Source organism: Ursus americanus, chromosome X, assembly GCF_024610735.1.
Source record: "Ursus americanus isolate L20-20 chromosome X, mUrsAme1.1.p, whole genome shotgun sequence".
In the NCBI taxonomy this organism is placed as follows: Eukaryota; Metazoa; Chordata; class Mammalia; order Carnivora; family Ursidae; genus Ursus; species Ursus americanus.
This window is the reverse complement of record NC_142164.1, coordinates 86,846,002-86,868,314: the sequence shown is the minus strand read 5'-3', so window position 1 is coordinate 86,868,314 and position 22,313 is coordinate 86,846,002. Positions and strand designations below refer to the sequence as shown.

At 42.0% G+C, this 22,313-nt stretch overlaps 1 long non-coding RNA gene and 2 other non-coding genes across 3 annotated transcripts; 2 read left to right on the top strand and 1 right to left on the bottom strand.

Annotated features, from left to right (window-relative positions):
• Nucleotides 1-3,348: 3,348 nt before the first annotated feature.
• On the bottom strand, nucleotides 3,349-21,515 carry LOC123786640 (uncharacterized). Its single transcript, XR_006778039.2, has 3 exons — nucleotides 21,404-21,515; nucleotides 8,992-9,149; nucleotides 3,349-7,561 (listed from the first exon to the last, which is right to left on the bottom strand). It is a non-coding gene; the product is annotated as an uncharacterized LOC123786640 (long non-coding RNA).
• Nucleotides 16,883-16,988, top strand: LOC123786641 (U6 spliceosomal RNA). The gene has a single exon (XR_006778040.1). It is a non-coding gene; the product is annotated as a U6 spliceosomal RNA (small nuclear RNA).
• LOC123786642 (U6 spliceosomal RNA) lies at nucleotides 18,370-18,477 on the top strand. The gene has a single exon (XR_006778041.1). It is a non-coding gene; the product is annotated as a U6 spliceosomal RNA (small nuclear RNA).
• Nucleotides 21,516-22,313: the final 798 nt, after the last annotated feature.

Sequence of the window (22,313 nt, the reverse complement as noted above, 5' to 3'; positions counted from 1 at the left end):
GAGACATCCGGTTGGACTTCCACTTACTTTCTCTGTGACCTTAGGCAAGGGACTTCAATTCCCTGAATCCTAGTGTCTTCATTGAGAACATGATAGTGTGTCCCTCATGTGGCTATTGAGAGAGTTGAATGTGGTGAAGCACCTGGCACGTAGGAGGATCCCCAAAATGCTCGTTCTTTCCGCTTTTCCTCTGTCTACTCTCAGAATGACCTTTGATTTAAAAACATTTATATTATGTTCTTACAGAGGAGCAAGTCCAGTTTCCCACTGAGTCTGAATTCTTGAGTTGAATCCCTTGTTTTCTCAATGACGTGTATCAGAATAACCTCTTCCTATTGCCGTGAAAAGTGTGTGATAGTCTCACCCCTACCATAAATTCAAAAGGACAGTCCAAGTTTTGGTTTCTGAGTTCAGAACTCTTTGTTGATAAGACTGCCATTGGCTTGTGTACTGCAGAGCTAGAGCTAGTTTTTGAGGCATGGAAAAAGCCTCCCCACCCAGGTTTTTGTTTTAGAAATTCTGGGTCCTGAGAGACAGAGATGAGCACACGAGGAGATGGGTGTCTGGGAGGACAATTTTCCCCAAGACCAGAGAGGGCTTATTTATGGAAGGTATCCCATGTAGTTTGATAAATGTCTATGACTCTTTTACTGTGAAGTGCCAAGAGGCGGCCAGAGGACTGAAGGCTAAGAGACATGAACTTGACAGTTCAGATATAGATCTTTGGGCCACTTTCAGGCTTGGACAATAAGCATCAGCTAGGACTACAGGGCCCTGTCAGAATATCCTGTAAGAACTTCTGTGAGTCAGGACAGGCAAAGTTTACTGAGGAAACAAGGAATTCTTGAATCTCAGTGACTTCAAATGAAAGAGGTTTATATACTGCTCACAGCCTTCATGGTTGACCAGGAACTCGGTTCCATCCTGCTGACATCCATACTCTGGGACCCAGACGAAGAGAGTGAACACTCGCTAAAAACATTGCAAAGCATGCAGTGGTTCTCAGAGAGCTTTCTCCAAGAGTGGTACACATCATTTCAGCTCACTTCTCACTGGCCAAGGTAAGTCAGACGGCTGCACCTAAATTCACGCAGGTAGAAATGCAATCCTACCATGTGTCCGGAAGGAAAGAGAGTGGACTATCATGAACAGTTCTAACACTTTTAACAGCCTGCCTTTCTGATCACTGAGTGTGCAGTTTACTTTCCTACTCTTACACAGGAAACACTCATACTAAACTCAAAGGAGGCAATCCAAAGTCCCCTTTAGTCTTGGCATCAAGTTCAAAGTCCAACGACTCTGGGTCATGCATGGCAGTCTCTACATCTAAGAGTGATATGCAGTGATGACTACGTCAGGTCTAGATGGAACCTCTCTTGATCCAGAGACATGAACTAACACCTAAAAGTATCCCCACATAATTAAACATTCACAACAGAGGCAGACTAATGACAGTAACACTTCTATTTTCAAATCGAAAAAATGGAGGACATTCGTCTGTAGCAATTCTACTGGACAGACATTAGAAGGGTCCTCTGTCAAGGGAATGGAGAATGCTTAATTATTCAGCCCCAGTTCTATTTCTTACTTCGTAGTCATTCACCTTGGTGTCATGTACAAAGGAGGGTGAGAATGTTCTCCTTGGGGGCTAAGCCTCTTCCTCAATCTACTTTTGCTCAGTCATGCCAAACTGTCACAGACTTTCTTTTTTTTTTTTTTTTAAGATTTTATTTATTTATTTGACAGAGAGAGAGGCAGCCAGTGAGAGAGGGAACACAAGCAGGGGCAGTGGGAGAGGGAGAAGCAGGCTCATAGCGGAAGAGCCTGATGTGGGGCTCGATCCCATAACGCCGGGATCATGCCCTGAGCCGAAGGCAGACGCTTAACCGCTGTGCCACCCAGGCGCCCCATGTCACAGACTTTCTTTAGCCAGGACCATGGTTTCTTCATCAGTAGGGCTCCCTCGAAACATTAGCTTTTTATCTATTCCATTCCAGTTCTGTGTAGGTGTCAGTAGCCACACACACACTTCTTTCCTAGACATCTTTCTTTTGACTTAAATGAAGGGACTTTGAGGCTATCGCTCTTTGGCGGGAGAGCTATGTTCTCCCGTTTGCAATAATCCTGAGAGGTTAGCTGTTTATACTACCTTACCAAACAAATGCAAAATTGCGGTGGCTTAACCAATACAAGTCTGATCTCTCACTAGTGCTTTGAGTCCACTGAGGGTCCGCTGAGAGCTCCGCTCTGTCGCCTCACTCCTCAGAAAAGAAAGCAGTGAATCACACTATGGCTCTTAGAGCTCCTTTCTTGAAGGTGTACATTATACCCACTCACACTTCACTGACCAATGCAAGCCCAATGGGCTGAACTAAGTTTAAGTGGGAAGAAAGTAAGTCCTGCCAAGTGCACTGGAAGGAGAAAAACCTGGAATATTTGTGAAGAGCAACAGTCACGATCACAAACCACGTGGACTTTGGCATGAACTTCCAAAATATGGCTACGATGGCATTTCCTACCAGCCAGACCCATGAGGCTGTGGGACAGAGGATCTGATATAGACACAACTGTCGTGGGGTGATATTTGACTACTAACTGATATGTTTTCCATCCTTTGTAAATACCTTTGCCCCATGGTCCCTCTCTCACCTCATTTCCTTGGGCAGCCAGGACTCACTGAATTAGCAAAGGAAGGACACAGCATAGCAACAGAATACACTCTCAGCTGGGGTGGAGATTTGTGGGAGATTTCAAAATAGATGGTTCAAACTCCTAGCACGAACAGTGGGTTGGAAGAATGGGTTTTAAATCCCAACAGCCTGTGTTTTGAGTAATAAAAATCAAGATTTATGCCACAAACAGTAGACTGGTGATAACACACTCTGAGAAGGTCGGTTCTCCTTCCTTAGACTTGATAAAGATTCTACTGCCAGGGTAGTAGAGAAAAGAGGACATGTAGATAAAAGCCGGAGTGGTTTGAGTCTGCAGTGTAGGCTCCTTCCCCAGGTTTTCCTGCTCTCTTATAATTTTTTTAAAACTTAACCGATTTACAAAAGTAAATCAGGCATGGTTCTTTTTCACACAGAGCTCACAACCTTGGGGGAGGGAAGAGATATATTAAGAAATAATTATAGAACATTTGGCTAAAATTTAAATACAAGAAGTGCAATTGTTAGGGGAAAAGGGGAGATTGGGGCCTCTTTGGGAATCAGGGACAAGAAAACCGCTTACACTTTCCCACCTCTACTAGTGAAAAAGCAGGGACAGAAGCCATGTAGCATTTGTTAAAAATGCGATTATCATGCTTGTTCTATTCCTTCTGTGTCCTCTGTCACCCCCACCCCCCACCATAAACTGGTGTCCATTGTACTCACGCTCTGAAATCCTGTGGTTTTTTTCCCAAATTGGTTCTTCCTTGCCACAGAGGTGGAAGAGCTTCCTTTTAGACCTTCCTCAACACAACCATCATGGCTGCCTTGAGGCAGAGAAAGGCTGACCTTGAAGCTAATGGGCCTCAATTGCCTGGGTCCCTTCTAAGGTCATGGGAGGGGCGTAAGTGATAGGCTCACACTGTCATGTGATTTTCTACAATTCACACCAGTAAATATTTCGACTGCAGTCGGGGAGGATAACTGTCTCCTTCCTCTCCCACGTCCCCTCTTTCACATTGCCCCTAACATAAAGTGGCTGTGGAAAAGCTGTGGCCCTTTGTGGGATCTGGCTACAAGGAAGGGGAACTAGGAATCTTTATTCGTTCCCTAGGGTTAGTGCAACAAAATATCACAAACTCCGTGGCTTAAAACAGAAATGTCTTCTCTTCTAGTTCTGGAGGCCAGATGTCCAAAATTCAGGTGTCAGCAGGGCTCCCTTGGGAGGCTCTGGAAGACTATCCATGTTTTGGCCTCTTCTAGCTTCTGGGGGCTGCTAACATTGCTTGGTGTTCTTTGGCTCATGGCCACGTCATTCCTTGGCCTTCTCCTCTATGTGTGTGATCTCCCTTTGCCTGCCTCTTATAAGGGTGTCTGTGACAGTATTTAGGCTCCACTTGGATATTCCAGAATAATCTCTTTGTCCTTAAGAGCTTCAGGATTCTTAATTATATCCCCAAAGCTCTTTTTGTTTATAAGGTGACAGCTGTGTGTTCCAGAGATTCAGATCTGATATCTTTGGGTTGCCATCATTCGACCCTACTAGAATCATTTAGTGGGATATATCCCAGCATCTTGCGGTCATGTCCTTGCAGAGTTAAGCAGGTACTAGCCATCCTGATAGAATTACCCTACTTCCCAAGGTGCTGACTCATCTCATACTATAACATGAAGGTACAGGGCCATATTGTGATATGCACCTGCCCCGCGGGGCCTGGAACCAGAAGTATAGAGAGTTAACTAACTAGAGTTTAAATAAAACTTTTGAAAAACCACAGAAGTATGTAGATAGGTTAGTGGAGGGAAGACAAATGTAAGGAGCCTGAAAGTGATCTGTGAAAAATTATTCTAAATATCACTGCGTATCTGTCACCAGAATTTGACAGAGGTTTCCCTAAAATTAAAAATAATTCTAAAAATGTGCATGCCACTATCCATAATGGGTTCTTTTCCTCAACTGTCAATAAGAAGAAACAAATGTCCATCATTCATACTAGAAGGAAGACTGAGTGATCTTTCCAGTCTCTATATAGAAAACAATTTTTATAGAAGATCCAGCAATTCGTGGCCCCAAATTAAGAAAGATCTAGTGTAGAGGTGGGTCAGGCAGTTAATTCACAAACAACATTAATGTTTACAGATTCTTGTAATACCTGACAGATTTTTCTAAAGGTTGCGATTTTTTGGTGTTTTCTTATTCTAAGTAAAAGTCCACTATTGCAGCTGATTTTGTATTCTTCTCCTAAAGTGACTCTTCGAGTTGCATAAGCCGAGGGGCGGTAGAAACTAGACAGTCCTGGAACTGGGACCCCACCCCCAGACAGCTCTAGAGTCCAGGCTCGTTCTGGAGCGACTGAAGAGGGCAGCTTCTTACATGCATGAAGGGCAACAGCCCCAGGACTTGGATCTCCTCAACATTCACAAGAAATCATCCTTATTTTGGGGGCGCCTGATGGCGCAGTCGGTGAGGCATCTGCCTTTGGCTCAGGTCATAACCCTGGGGTCCTGGGATCGAGCCCCACATCAGGCTCCCTGCTCAGCAAGGAGTCCGCTTCTCGCTCTCCCTCTGCCTCTCCCCCTGGCTCCTGCTCTCTTTCTCTCTCAAGTAAAAAAATAAAATCTTAAAAAAAAAAAAAAAAGGAATCATCCTTATTTCCCTAGATTGGCAAAGCTGGCAATACAGAGCAGTTCCTCTCCAGCCTCTTGTCCAGGGCATCAGCCTGAACTCAGCGCTTCTCTCAAGCTCGGACGAAAAATCAAATACTTGTGGGTGGTTGGTTGAATAAGGGATGGGCATCGCGTCCACCCAGTTTTGGGGCGCACTAGTAGATTCGCCGGGGCAAACCTGAACATCAGAGAGGTGTGTAGATTCCCACGTTGGATTGCTCTTCCTGGATAAGGCTTAGAAGGTGGCACCAAGGGAAGTGTAAGAAACTGCCCTACAACCTGGTTTCTGTATTTACTGTAGGGACGCTGTCGAGGAAGTTGTTCATATGCTCCTATTTACGAGGACCCAAGGGAGACACGGCGCTCCGGCCCTCCTGTGCATTAGGATTGATTGTTTTGATTTTTTTGTCTTACGGACACCATAAATCATGTACCTGGTTTTGTCCCTGACATCTCAGGTTCTCAGTGGAACGATGAGGACTTAGAACGCACAGTTTGGATATCAATATTACCCCTGGCTCTGTCTTCTATTAACTACTTGAATTTTTCCTTTATCCTGATTTTCCTATTTGCCTCTTCTTCATTGTTTTTTTAAAATCTTATATTATTAAATATGTCTACAGCATTCCCCCTAAAATCAGTCTGTAACGATGCGGGCATAAATAAAGAATAATTTAAAAGCCACATTAATTGGTTAAAAAAATAACAAAACACCTCAAAGCACATTTCCCCTCAAGGCATTATTAATGATACAGTATTTCTGCGCAGGCCTTTTGCCAGAAGTCAGAACCTCATTTAGTGAGAAAGGATCCAAGTTTCATTACTGAAAGCTTAGACATTCTCAGCAGACAAAAAAAATAAAAATAAAAAGCAGCCTCATTTTCTTCCTTCCTACTTTTTTCCTTCTTCCCTTTTTTTTTTTTTTTTTTGGTGCTAGGATTATTGTTCACGTAAGAGTCCAGAGTTTTTCAGGGGCCTCCAGTGCTTTCTGATTCAAGTAGGTTTCGTCAGATTACCCAGGACAAAGATGACAAAGGCCTTCCTACTCTGCAGGGCTTTCTGCTCCTGGGAGATCAGGCCCTGGGCTGTCTTTCCTTTTCCCCAAGTCAGCATTTGGCCCATCCAAAGCTTCGGGGCTGCAGCTCAGAATGCCAGAGAGAGAACAACAGCCCGTATTTTTAAAGTTGAAAAGGAGCCTGCTCTTTAAATGGCTGAACCATCGTGTTGTTACTACGGTCCAGAAAAGACAGATGGGGGGGGGGGATTCCCTTCACTTAATTGTGAACCTAAACTCTAGAGTGAGCTCATACTTTTCAGGCTCAAGAGACACCCAAGATAGCTAGCTAAGGTTATTTTATCTACTGGGGGCTGAATCCCCTTATCTTCCTATTCCCCAAACAAAGGTTCTTCTGGTAGGCCGCTGATGACGTGATACAAGCCGGGGGCGCCTGGGTGGCTCAGTCAGTGAAGCCGCTGCCTTTGGCTAAGGTCATCACCCTGGAGTCCTGCATTGAGCCCCCCGTCAACCCCTACATCAGGCTCCCTACTCAGCGGGGAGTCTGCTTCTCCCTCTGTCTCTTCCTTCCGCCCCGCTTCGTGTTCTCTTGCTCGCTCGAGCTCTCTCTCCCCCTCAAATAAATAAACAAATAAATAAATTCTTTCTTTCTTAAAAAGTGAGATAAGCTGGATAAGTCTATATGAATCTGATAATTTTTTTCATATTTTCTCCAGCCCCAGTTAACACAGCCTCCAGTCAACTCTTCACTCGATTTTTAGACATTTCCAACTAGGAAGTAATCTGATGATTTTTTAAAAAATGACCATTATTGCTAAAATTTTTAACTGCACATCTAAATTAGCTTCCTCTAAATTTATTTTTGACCTGCTGCCCACCTGATTTCAACTTCACGTAGTTATGTCTTGTCTCAGAATTTATGAGTCAAGTTTCTATGCTACATCTCCCTGGCTGTTAAGGTTCTTATGACCTTGAGATGCCATTCCTTTATTTACTGCCCCCAGGCTCACACTCCGTCTTGAACGTCACCTCCACCTTATGATTTACTGTCTGTTTCTATGTCCTGTCCACCGGCCATTCCACAGGAACACTTCCGATCAATGTTGGCCTTGTGGCCCTATGCAAATCATACTCGCGTTTTCGTCCAATCTCTGCTGGCTCTGTGCCCATGCGTGACGGCTCCTCGGCTGCCTTTTCCTGAGCTGCCTTAGTGCTCCTCCGAGGTCACCTCCTATTTTGAATGATAACGACATGAAATTGAGCCCCCAAACAAATCATCTAAAATAAACAAGCTACTCTAAGTAAAAACAACCATCAGAGAAGAATGACATTTGTAGAGAATAAAAATGATGAAGATTGATTTTGAATGGCCCTCTACACCTGCTGGGGGGCCGTGTGCATGTGTGTAGGTGAGTAAGGGAGTATTCGCTTCCTGGAGAGAAATAGAGGCAGGACCCGACAATGTTGAGGCTAGTCTGAACCCATACCGGGAAGAGATTTGAGTGACATTACCAGGGCCCTCTTTACTTGGCCTCCCTACTTGGCACCTGGGATGCTGGCTTTTCCTGAAGACGAGCGAATGCTGGAGAGTCTTTTTACTTGACTCTCCTTACTTCTCAGTAAGTAATAAGGGAACGGACACGTCTTGCTCCCATGCCATGTCCCAGAGTGGGATCCACCCGCCATCCCCCTGACTGTCTTGTATCAACCCTTCCCGGTACAAGCGAATCGAGTGCTCCATGAATGCTTACTTATAATGAACTGGCAAAACTATTTGTTTTACTTAGAATGCCATTTTTTGCTCCGCGTTTGACTCATTGAACATGTTCACGTGACGATCGCTAAATCAAAATACTTTCCACTTGGTGGCTTGTCATAAGGCTTTAGAGGCTTTGGGCACCATGTGTAAATCATGCTTCGCCTAGGTTCTCTTTTTTTTTTTTTTCCATCCCAGCCCCCATAATCTCAACATGCCACATTTACAAAAGCATCCAACAAAGGAGTCCAAGAAAAATATTATGCATCATTTAATTGGTAAAGACCATACTGTACTGTCAAAGGAACATTAAACAAAACAACAGCAATTCTTAACACACTGAGAATTTATAAGATGGCAGGTACAAAGCAATTTGCATGTAGTTTATCTAATCCTAAAGAAATACAGAAAAGTACAGTTCTTGTTCTCCACTCCAGAAGGAAAAGGCCAGCTGGCTGGTTCCTAGAGGAATTTGTTACCTTTGTGAATTTCAGCCTGACTTTCGGGCTCACGGGCCTAAAAACTGGACTATATTGGCTCAGTGAATGCGGAGCCATGTCTCAGGGGTAAATCATAAGCCAAGGAGAAATCACCATCAGACAAACCAGATACTCAAACCCACATGCTTAGCATATGTATCAGTCAGGGGCTCAACAGGAGACAGATGGCATGCTGAAAACAGGATAATTGGGGAAGGGTTTAATAAAAGAGTTATTTACAAAAGTGTAGGCAGGAGTAAGGAAACCACAGAGGATAGCGCTGAACTGGAGCCTCGTAAAAATTGCTCTGTTTTTATCTCCAGGCCTGAAAAGATGAGGGGAAGGACTGGTTTCAAAGAGAGAGAGTTGCAGAGAAAGGATCATCTTAACAGGAGCTACAATCTTCAGTCCAGGGACTCAGCTTACCCAAACCAACCTTACAGGGCGGGACTGTAAGGATCAATCAATCCTCTGAAATCAGTCTCTTTCTCTCCAGTCTCCAGGTAGAACTTCCCATTGGTGAATCCCAGTAAGAAGCCACAAGGCAAGACTGTTCCTTCAGGCAATCTATGCAGATCAGCTTTCTGGAGTAAAGAGCAGGGTAGAGAAGAATGGAGAGTGAATGTTTAGACACACAGAATATCTGCTTCTTAAGCCAAACCTTGGTCAGAAGCCAGGGGCTAGGAATCCTTGGGGTTCACGTGGTCAGTCCATCGCCCACTGTAGGCAAACTATGTGGCAGGCCAGACCATGAGTAGACATTTGTTGGTGAGTATGGTCTCAGAGCAAGGGAAGTCAGGAGAATGGAGTCATTGATGTTGTCGATGTAAAATTGACTAACATAATATAATAAAAAATCATTATAAAAAAATAATAAAAATAAAATGTGAAAATAAAAAAAAAATTGCCTGATACATCCGTATACATCCATACGGAGGGGATGACCTCACCCCTGGGACTGGAACACTGAAAGCCAAGAAGTCTCTGGTGTCTAATGCTGCATAACAAACTACCCCAAAACTTGGTGCCTTAAAACAATAAATGATTATTTTTCATAATTCTGTGGGTTAGCTGTGGTTCTGCGGTTCTCCTGAGCTGGCAACTTGTTTGGGGCTAGATGGTCTAGGATGGCCTCACTCGTATGTATAGGGCCTCAGTTGTGATGGCTGAGTTGGGAACAGCTGAGGCCTCTCTACAGGTAGGCTCTCATCCTCCAGAAGGTTAGCCCAGGCTTGTTCACATCATGCGAAAAGAGTTATCAGCAGCAAGAGAAGGCAAGCCTCACTATGTAAGCACTATTCAAACCTCTGCTTGTGCCGTATTTGCCAATGACCCATTGGCCAAAGCAAGTCATGTGGATAAATCCAGGTTCAAGGGTGGAGGAGTAGACTCTACCTCTTGATGGGAGGAGCTTTCTTCTTTTTTTTTCATAACAATATTTTTATTATATTATGTTAGTCACCATACAGTACCTCCCTGGGTTTTGATGTAAAGTTCGATGATTCATTAGTTGCATGTAACACCCAGTGCACCATGCAATACGTGCCCTCCTTACTACCCATCACCAGCCTATCCCATTCCCCCACCCCCCTCCCCTCTGAGGCCCTCAGTTTGTTTCTCAGAGCCCATAGTCTCTCATGCTTCATTCCCGCTTCTGATTACCCCCCCTTTCTTTATCCCTTTCTTCCCCTACCGATCTTCCTAGTTCTTATGTTCCATAGATGCGAGGAGCTTTCAATCTACTGCAATCTACTTCCCAATATTTGGACAACTGTGTTTGTCATGTTCCACTATGTTTCTCTGGCTAACTGCAGCTCCTACTCTGATTGCCTTTGCTACCTGGTCTTACAGCCATTTTGTATTTTTAGGGCTACTGGGCAATGAAGTCATGGTATTGATGGTTAAGGTTAGTTCTCAGACATGATTTTATTTTCCTTGCCTTCAATTTTTTAGGGGGCTCTTAAATTTAGTCCCTAACATTGATAATATGTATTATTATTCCCATTTTTCAGGTGATGGAATTGAGAACACATACAGTAGAGGTTGGATGTGAACCCAGATCTAACAGAATCCACAGCCTATTCTCTTTCCTTTATACTCAATTACTTCTCCGAATTTACACAGTTTCTAAACCACAAAGTCCTGCTGAAAAATAAAGGAGCAGCAGCACCATTTTTATTATTATTAGAACTGTCAGCATTTTATTATTATTAGAACTGTCAGTATTATTCAGAGTGGAGTCCGAGTTCACTGAGGTAACAAGCAATTTTTCATTCTTCCCCTTTCTCAGGAGCCAGCAATTAACACTTCATAAGACTTACATAAGAATCAGTCTTTATTAGAAGGTTCTGAGTTTAATGGTTTTCCATTCTATTAAATAGCCATTTATTCTTTTAAATTAGCTGTCATTTCAATAAGGAAGCCGATTGGTTGAGCAACTGGGCTACAAGGTGTACAAATTAAACCATCTGTGGAGCAAGCATGTCTCATGCTCCCATTATACTCCACATCAGGGGCAAGGACAAGCCCACAGGTTGATGTGTCCCTGCCTTCAGAAAAATTGCTGCCCAATTTAGGGCTATCAACTAATATCTAATTACGATTTAGCTAAGTCAATGTCCACTGATATTCAAATAGACTGCAGTGGCAAGAACTGGGATTTTACTTCTGTGTGGTGCCTAGCACACAACACACATAATAAATGTCTGGGGATATTTTCACTGATGAACTGACTGAAAATGGAAAGAAGCGAATGAGAGGGCGTTGAGGGGGAATAGTGGCTTTTTCTATAAAATACTATTGGGTAAATATTCATTGTTTGGATCAGTCAAGAATTCAGTTTGGCTGCAATAACAGACACCCAAATAAGAATAGCTTATCAAGGGGCGCCTGGGTGGCACAGCGGTTAAGCGTCTGCCTTCGGCTCAGGGCGTGATCCCGGCGTTGTGGGATCGAGCCCCACATCAGGCTTTTCCTCTGTGGGCCTGCTTCTTCCTCTCCCACTCCCCCTGCTTGTGTTCCCTCTCTCACTGGCTGTCTCTCTCTGTCGAATAAATAAATAAATAAATAAATCTTTAAAAAAAAAAAAGAAAAGCTTATCAAATACAGGGGGTTTGTTTTTATTTCAGATAACATTAAATTCGGAACTAGAAAAGAAATAGGTATGGTGACTTCGTGAGTGTCATCGATGACACTATCTTCTTGGGTTTTCCTGTTGCATCATCTCAAGCACAAGCATTTACAACATGCATTATCAATTATCGGCATCTCGTGACACCATACTTTGGAAAATGCTCATCTAAATGAAACCTTCATTCTATAGATCCAACAGAAGTTTTTTAAACAAATATTTATTGAGCAGACACTTTATGCCAGAAACTGGTTTTGCAGCTCTGTAAAAGGACAAATAAGGAAACCAAGACCCAACGGGGTGACTTCAAAATTGACACATCAAGTAAATGGACTGCGCCAACGCCAGAGCCTGAGCTCTCCAACTGCCATGTTCTTTGACAAACACAACTAAGTCTCACAAACAATTACATAGGGCAGGTATGATAATAATTCTCCTTGTTCAGATCAGTAAATGTGGCTCAGAGACAAAGAGTAACTGCCCAGGGTCACCCAACTAAGAAAATATTGAACAATAATTCTGTCCTCACTTGTCTGATGCCAGATTATTTACTCTTTTATTACAGCATGTTTATTATTTTCCTGTTCTATCTTTGATATGGCAAAAGATAGAACTGGCTTTGGGTACAGAAGCTGGCAGGCTCTAAGGACTTCAGGACTGGGGTTTAGGGTTAGCTCTTTGTCCTAGAGGGAACTCCTGTGGGGACATGGAAGCAAAGGCTTGGACATTCATGATGTCAGTGAGCTGGCCGTCTTTGATGGGGGTTAGTCTGCATATCAAGCTGTACTCTGCCCATCTGAGATCACTGCAGACCCCAGATGTGTTAGTGCCAAACTATTTCAACACCCCTACTGCCAATAGAAGTCGTCAGTGCATTATGCAGATATCATTGTGTCAAGGCCTGGGCAGGGCTGAACTTGCCAGATGTACAGATTAGTGGCTTCCGTGAGTTTTCCGACACTCCTTTCATAATTTTGTCTTTCTTTGCGACACACTCCCTTTTCTGTACATGCCCTTTACAACCCATCTACCACCAAGTACTTTCTAAGGTTTCTTCCTTAGATAAGTATTTTAGAGTGTTTCCTTTATTTTTTCCATTGCTGGTCTTCAGTACTGCCTTCCTGGATTATTGCCATGGAGAGACCAAATAGGAGACTGTCACTAGCCTCTCCCATTCTACAGTCCATTGCCCTACACTTCCAGAAACATCTTCTTTAAACCTTATGTCATGTCCGTGTTCAAAATGTATTCACAATACCTAGCCTGTCATTAATGTGCATTGTCAAATGTGTAGCACTCCTAATAGCTTCTCCGTGCCCCTTTTTTCTTTATGGCTTAACAACAGAACTCTGGTTTTATTCAGGGCAACAAGATGCCTAATGAAAAGACTACATTTGCTTTGTTTATTTATGTATGTATTTATTTATTATATTTATGTTTTAAGTAATCTCTGTACCCAGCATGGGGCTCAAACTCACGGCCCTGAGATCACGAGTCGCATGCTCTACAGACTGACCCAGCCAGGCGCCACTGAAAAAACTACATTTGTAAGCGGTTTCTTGACGATATGGTTGGCCTACCCATCACAGTAAGAGAAAAGCAAGGGATAGGCCCCTAGAAAAATCTGTTAAAAGAGGGCTGACTTAGCTAGGAGGAGTTAGAATGTGGACTTGATGACTAATGTTCCATCTGGTAACTCTGAGGGAGATGAAATTCATGCATTAAGGAGCAGAAAGACAGAAGGCACTTGTCTCTGAAAACTTCGTGGAGCTGCCATGACAGCTCTAGACAGGCTACTTCCAGGAGAATTTTTGTGCGAGAAAAAAGCCTAAGCCTAAAAGTCTAACATTTATAGGCATTTCCTAGTTAACATCAATAATCTATTACAGAAAATAAGACGTACTACATAAAAATGCTAACTGGAAACCTAGTTCCCATTTTTTTTTTTAAAGATTTTACCTATTTATTTGAGAGAGAGGAAAAGAGCCCGAGCAGAGGAAAGTCACAGAGAGAGAAGCAGACTCCCTGCCAAGCAGGGAGCCCAAAATGGGGCTCCATCCCAGGACCCTGAGATCATGGCCTGAGCCGAAGGCAGGTGCTTAACCGACTGAGCCACCCAGGTGCCTCTCAGCTCCCATTATTTAAATGAGAAAAAAAAAATAGGTTAAATGTCAACCAAAAGCAGCTCACCAATTTCTTTTTTTTTTTAAGGTTTTATTTATTTATTTGACAGAGAGAGACAGCCAGCGAGAGAGGGAACACAGCAGGCGGAGTGGGAGAGGAAGAAGCAGGCTCCCAGCGGAGGAGCCTGATGTGGGGCTTGATCCCAGAACGCTGCGATCACGCCCTGAGCCGAAGGCAGACGCTTAACGACTGCACCACCCAGGCGCCCCAGCTCACCAATTTCTTAAAACATAACTAAAACACAGTTAAATACCAACATGTAGAGATGTAAAATGCTCAACCCATCCCTTTCTGAGAGGCAAACAATCAATGTGCTAGCAACAAATGGCAGGAACTCCAATTCCAGCCAAAATGGAGTAATAGGCTCCAGATTAACTACCCAACAAAAACAACCCCAGATTGGACAAAACCTAAGAAACAATGATTTTTAAGACATGGCGTATCATGTGGCAAAAGACAGTGTTTCCTGAGAAATTAAAAACAAATGAAGTAGGCCCAATGAATAGCCTAGTTTACTGATTTGGAAGAATTCACAGGCTGAAGTGCAGAGAAGGGGAACTGAGGCAGAGCCAGAAGGACTCCCCGAGTTAAAGAGAGGTGCATGAGAGTCTGGAAAGAAGGACATGGCTAGAGTTTGCCAGACAGTATCAGAGAAGAGATAGCCTCACACAGAGAGGACTTGGGTGATTTGCAGGGGGATCACTCGAGTATTTAGCAGAGCACTGATCAGTGCCGCAAGTGTGAAAAATCCTAAGGCTGGGGAAAGAACCACCCAAAAGGATTATAAGTAACAGTGCCTGGTGCTCATAGTGAGTTGGGAGTAATCCCAGCAGCTAGACTGGAAAACCCCATGATTCATGAAGCATCAGTCATAGTACACAGAAGGGTTTTACCATAGAAGTAAGGGATAATCAGTACTAGACAACACTGTTCCAGTCCCAGCTAGTACATTTAAAAGCAAAACTCAGAATATAATATCGGGCATTTAATAAAAAATTACCAGGCTTGCAAAAAAGCAGGATACATGACTTATAATGACAAAAATAATCACACAATCAAAACTGACCCAGAACAGGTAAACGGATTAGAATAAATAAGCAATGACATTAAAACTGTTATTATAACCGTCTTTCGGGATGCCTGGGTGGCTCAGTCGGTTAACCATCTGCCTCCGGCTCAGGTCATGATCCCAGGGTCCTGGGATAGAGTCCCCACATCAGGCTCCTTGCTCAGCGGGGAGCCTGCTTCTCCCTCTCCCTCTGCCTGCTGCTCCCCCTGCTTGTATTTTCTCTCTCTGACAAATAAATAAATAAAATCTTAAAAACAATAAAAAAGATAACTTGTCTTTCATATGTTCAAAAAGTTAAGTAGAGATATGGAAGCTGTAACAGAAGACCAAATCAAAATTCTAGAAATAAGAACTGCGATGTCAGAGATGCAAAATACGCTGGATAAGATTAATGGCAGATCAGTTACTGTAGAAGAACTATTCACGAACTCAGAGACATGGCAAAAGGAACTATACAAAATAAAACACACAGAGATAAAATAATTTTAAAAAGTAAACAGAGCACCCAGGAGTTGCGAGCAACAGCAAGTGTGCTAATCTGCATGTAGTGGAAGCGGGGAAATAAAGAACATTCGAAAAAATAATGGCCTCCAAATCCAAATTCTTTGAAAAATATAGACCCAGAGATTCAAGAAACTTAGCACACCCCGAATACAAGAAAGATAAAAAGCAACTACTGCAAAGCACATTACAATAAGTTTACAAAAACAACGATAATGAGCAAATCTTAAAAACGGTGAGGAAAAAAAATGGGTTCCATACAGAGGAGCAAAACTAAACATGATAGCCAATTTCTTGTGGGAAACAACCAACTGAGAAGACAATGAAGCGATATTTTACTAGATGTAAAAAAGGTCAATTTAGAATTCCATATCCAGTGAAAATATCTTTCAAAAAATGAAGGCAAAATAAAAATCCTTCAGATATAAAGGCTGTGAGAATTTATCACCAGGATGCATGTACTATAAGAAATGTTAAAGGAAGTCATTCTAGCAGAAGGTAAATCATACCAGATGGCAATAGAAATCTATATAAAGAGGGGCTCCTGACTGGTTCAGTGGGTACAGCATGTGACTCTTGATCTTGGGGTTGTGAGTTCGAGCCCCACATTGGGTGTAGAGATTACTTAGATAAATAAAACTGTAAAAAAAAAATTGGGAGGAGAGAACTCTCTCTCTCTCTCAAAAAAAAAAAAGAAATCTATATAAAGAGACCTGTAAATTGTAACTACATGGGTAAATTATATCTATCTTGTCATTTAATGATTTTTAAGTCATGATGGACTGTTTAAAATAATAACAATGTAGTTTGGTGTTTATAACCCATGTAAAAGTAAAATGTATGACGACGATACAGAAGTTGGGAGGCAAGAAATATACTATTGTTAAGTTCTTACACTATATGTGAAGTGGTATCATATCATTTTAAGGTAAATTGTGATAAGTTAAAGTTGTATACTATAAAGCAACCACTAAAATAAGAAAACAAAGAGTCGGGGCACCTGGGTGGCACAGCGGTTAAGCATCTGCCTTCGGCTCAGGGCATGATCCCGGCGTTATGGGATCGAGCCCCACATCAGGCTCCTCTGCTATAAGCTTGCTTCTTCCTCTCCCACTCCCCCTGCTTGTGTTCCCTCTCTCGCTGGCTGTCTCTATCTCTGTCGAATAAATAAATAAAATCTTAAAAAAAAAAAGAAAACAAAGAGTTAAGCCAACTCAGCAGAGAAAATGGAATCAAAAATATTCAACTAATCCAAAAAAAGAAGGCAGAAAAAGAGGAACAGGAGAGCACAGACCAGGTAGAACAAATAGAAATCAAATAGCAAGTAGATAAATTTAAAGCTAACTGTACCAATAATCATATGAAGTGTAAATAGTCTCAATCCCCCAATTAAAAGGTCAAGATATCAGATTTGATTTAAAAAGAAAGATTTGGTGCTTGCTTTGGCAGCACACGTACTAAAATTGAAACAATACAGAGAAGATTAGCATGGCCCCTGTGCAGAGATGACACTCAAATTGTGAAGTGTTCCGTATTTTTATGTAATGAGCCCTGGGTATCATATAAGACTGATGAATCATGGACCTCTACCTCTGAAACCAATAATATATGTTAATTATTTGAATTTACATAAAAATGAATAAATACATAAAAATCAAAAAAATAAAAAGTTCAATTTGATTATATGCTGCCTATAAGAAAACACATCAAATATGCGTTTCAAAGGATAGAAAAACATGTATCATCCTAACACCAATAAGAAGAAAGCTTTAGGGGCATCTGGGTGGCTCAGTGGGTTAAGTGCCTGCCTTCGGCTCAGGTCATGATCCCAGGGTCTTGGGATCGAGCCCTGCACCGGGATCCGTGCTCAGCGGGGAGCCTGCTTCTCCCACTCCTGCTCCCCCTGCTTGTGCTCGCTCTCTCTCTCTCTGTGTCAAATAAATAAATAAATCTAAAAAAAAGAAGAAAGCTTTAGTGGCAATATTAATATCAGACAAAGTAGATTTCAGAACAAAGAATAGTGCCATGGATAAAGAACACCATTTCACAATGATAAAGGATCACTTTATCAAGAGTACATAAAAATCTAAAATATTTATGCACCTAATAACAGAGTTTCAAAATACGTGAAACAAAACTGATAGAATGTCAAGAAGAGCTAGATAAATCCACCAATACAGTAAAAGATTTCAATATCCCCCTCTCAATAACTGATAGAACAAGTAGACAGAAAATCACTAAGATAGAAGAAAGCCTAACAACGATGCAACCAAAGTGACCAGACTGATGTTTAGATAGAACACGCCACCCAAAGACAACAATTTTTGTCAAGGGCACATGGAACATTTACCAAGGTGAGCATATGCTGGGCCCGAAATCAGTTCTCTCAATAAATTTAAAGTGTTCAGACCTACAAAGCATGTTGTCTGACTACGATGGAATTAAATTAGAAATTAATCATAGGAAAATCTCCAGATAATCCCCAACTATTTAGAAATGAAATAGTCCACTTCTAAAAAACTCGTGGGTCAAAAAAGAAATACAAAGGGGGGCGCCTGGGTGGCACAGCGGTTAAGCGTCTGCCTTCGGCTCAGGGCGTGGTCCCGGCGTTATGGGATCGAGCCCCACATTAGGCTCGTCCGCTATGAGCCTGCTTCTTCCTCTCCCACTCCCCTTGTGTGTTCCCTCTTTCGCTGGCTGTCTCTATCTATGTCGAATAAATAAATAAAATCTTTAAAAAAAGAAAGAAATACAAAGAGAAGTTAAAAAGCATTTTGAACCACATAAAATTTAAAATGCAACTTTTTGTGAGATGTCACTAGACAATATTTAAAGAAAAGGCACTAAACACCTATATTAGGAAGGGAGAAAGGTCTCAAATCAATGACCTCAGTTTCAACCTTAAGAAACTGGAAAAAGAGTGCCCACTTTGACCGCACAGATACTAAAATTGAAATGATACAGAGAAGATCAGCACGGCCCGTGCACAGGGATGGCACACACATTCCTAAAGGGTTTCCATATTTTTAGAGTATGACGCTAAGCGAAGTAAGTCAGTCAGAGAAAGACAAATACCATGTGATTTCACTCATGTGGAATTTAAGAAACAAATGAACAAAGGAAAAAAGAGACGAACAAAGAAACAGGCTCTTAACTATAGAGAACAAACTGATGGTTACCAGGGAAGGGAGGTGGGGGGGATGAATGAAATAGGTGATGGATTTAAGGAGCGCACTTGTGATGGGCACTGGGTATTGTATGGAAGTACTGAATCACGAAACTGTACACCTGAAACCAGTATTACCAGGAATGTTAACTAACTGGAATTTAAATAAGAATTTGGGGGAAAAAAGAGGGGCGCCTGGGTGGCACAGCGGTTAAGCGTCTGCCTTCGGCTCAGGGCGTGATCCCGGCGTTATGGGATCGAGTCCCACATCAGGCTCTTCCACTATGAGCCTGCTTCTTCCTCTCCCACTCCCCCTGCTTGTGTTCCCTCTCTCGCTGGCTGTCTCTATCTCTGTTGAATAAATAAATAAAATCTTTAAAAAAAAAAAAAAAAAAAAAAAAAAAAAAAAAAAGAATTTGGGGGAAAAAAGAAACTAAAAAAATGACTGAGGAAAGTAAAAATAAAAAAGAAAATTTAGAGCAGAAATGAACGGACTAGACAGGATAAAAACAATAGAAAAAAATTATAAAACCATAAGTTGGTTCTTGGAGAAAATCAGTAACATTGATAGAACTCTTGTCAGACTTATCAGCAGAGAGAGAGAGAAAGAACACAAATTACCAACATCAGGAAGGAGAGACGACATCACTACAGATTCTATGGATATAAAAAGGATAAAAATGGTGTACGACAAATCACTTTATGCCAATCGATTTGATAACAGATGAAACGGACAAATTTTTTTTGAAAGACACGAACTACCAAAGCTCTGTCAAGAAGAAATAGATAATCTTAATGGTTATCTGTCCATTTTAAAAATTAAATACGTAGGGGCCCCTGGGTGGCTCAGTCAGTTAACCATCTACCTTCAGCTCAGGTCATGATCCCGGTGTCCTGGGACGGAGCCCCATGTTGGGCTCCCTGCTCAGCGGGGAGTTTGCTTCTCTCTCTGCCTCTGTCTCTTCCCCTTCCCTGCTTGTGCTCTCTCTCTCTCTCTCTCTCTCTCTCTCAAATAAGTAAATAAAATCTTATAAATAAATAAATAAAAATTAGATATATAGTGGAGTGTGGCTCAGTCGGTTGAGCAATTGACTCTTGATTTCAACTCAGGTCATGATCTCAGGGTCGTGAGATCGTGGATTCTCTCTCCCTCAGCCTCTGCCCCTTTCCCCATTCTCTAAATAAATAAATAAATAAATAAATAAATAAATAAATAAATAAGAAATCCTCAGGCCTAGATGGCTTCACTGGAGAATTCTAACATGTTACGAAGAAATAACACCAATTCTTCACAAACTCTTCTTAAAATAGGTGACAATAAACAAGCACATGAGAAGACGCTCAACTTCATCAGTCATTAGGGAAGGGCAAATTAAAACTGCAATGAGATACTACTACAATTCGAATGGCTCGAATTGAAAAGATAAACCATACCAAGTGCTGGCAAGGATTTGGAGGAACTGGAATACTCATACACTTCTGGTGGGAACGTAAAATGGTAAAATCACATTGGAAAACATTTTGGCAGTTTCTTAAAATGTGAAATACACATCTATGACATATGACCCAGCCATTCCACCCTAAGTAATCACCCAAGAGAGAAAGAAGTGTACATCCATACAAATAGTTGTACAGGTAGTCCACAGCACCTTTTCAGAACACAGCCTTCAAGTGTGAATAACCCAGTACCCACCATCAGCTGGTGAGGGAATAAACAAATCATGATGTAGTTATTCAACAGGATACTACGCAGCAATAAAAGGAAATGACCTATTGATGCACACTGCAATGTAAAGGACTCTAAAGTAGTTATGCTGAGTAAAGAAGCTGGACCCAAAAAAGAGTATATATATTGTATGCTTCATTTATATAAAATTCTAGAAAACGGAATTTAATCTATAATGACAGATAATAGATCATAAGTTTCCCAGGGAAGGGAGGCTAGAGCTCAGAGGGCGATGGGGGAGCTCTTCCAAAGTGACACAAGAAACCTTTTGAGAGTGATGGAGATGTTTATTATTTTGATTGTGGTTATGGTCTCATGCATATCTACATATGTCGAAAATTATAAATAGCATTCTTTAAATATCTGCAGTTTGTGGTATGTCAATTACACCTCAATAAAGCTGTTAAAAACAAGTAATTGGTTTGGGGGCACCTGCCTGGCTCATCTGGTAGAGAGTGACTCTCGATCTCAGGGCCATGAGTTCAAGCCCCACACTGGGTGTGGAGCCTACTTAAAAATTAAAAAAAAAATTAAGTAATTGTTTTATTTGTGGTTACTTAGCTTTTCTTAGCACTGGCAGCACGCTGGCTTTGCATCCCCTCTGTTGTCCCTTTTCAAAATGTCTTCTCCACATATGACGATGTTCCACCAATTGTATTTACTTAAGATTTGTACGGTATTTAAGATTTGTAGTTGTATGTTACTTAAGATTTCTCCCACACGGTAGTATGTTTTAAAATGTCGTAAGTGTTTACTGGGGCGCCTGGGTAGCGCAGTCGTTGAGCGTCTGCCTTCGGCTCAGGGCGTGATCCTGGCTTTCTGGGATCGAGCCCCGCATCGGGCTCTTCCGCTGGGAGCCTGCTTCTTCCTCTCCCACTCCCCCTGCCTGTGTTCCCTCTCTCGCTGGCTGTCTCTCTGTCACATAAATAAATAAAATCTTAAAAAAAAATAAAAAATAAAAAAATAAAATGTCGTAAGTGTTTAAATGTGAAAACAAAGTTTTAAATATAATTTTTAGGATAGAAGTACAAGTTCCAAACTGATCTAGTACAAGGTACTTACATTTGTAATGTGGGTTCGGCAGAGAGCAGAGCCTAAGTCTCCTGAAGCTTCTGTGCTTGTATTTGATCAGGATACTGTTCCAGGAAGCAGGAGAGGAACAGAGTGGGACAGCTGATGTAGAACAAACATAAATCGGTGCTGTTAAGCCCACTGTTGTTAAGTGCAACAGAATTCTAGATTTGTGACACTTGACTCCCAAGAAAATACCGCTATAAAAAGCACTCAAGGACTCCACTGGGGACAGTGTGCGGATAAAGAGGAAGAGATTTATCCACTGGTTCTTGGATCCCATTGGTCAAAGGTTTACACCAAGGGATGTGAACCAGCCTACACTTCCGGTTTGTGCCGGCCAGGGTGAAGGTGCGGGGCAGAGTACCAAGGAAAGAAGCATCAGGTTCAGTTGGGAGGGGAGGCACTCTGATGGGGACCAGAGGAAGGTAGCCGTCATCAAACTTCCCATCACCACAACAGCGGAGAAAAAAACAAAAAGAAACAGAGGACAGCAAGAGGATCTGAACTAGGCCTCAGAAATGTCTGACACATCTACATTCTGTGGTTATGCGGAAGTGGGGTGAGTCTAAACTAGTTTTTTGTTCTATGTCCTAGGCGATACACGTAACCTGCAGTTCATCCTACTTGACATAACGTGACCCACTGCTTTGTTTCACGGGAGTATGTTCTTTTAATCAGTCTTGCAGCACTCAGCCCTGCTCTACACGAAATTTACCTTGAGCACTTTTATGTATGAATGTATGTATGTATGTATGTATTTTGGCTTAAACAACAGATATTTACTTTCTCACAGTTCAGAGGCTACAAGTTCAACACCAAAATGCCATTAGCTCGAGCACTTTTATCAACCACTGACTTCTGGGCTTCTCCTCCTACCAGCCGAAATGGGACACCTGGG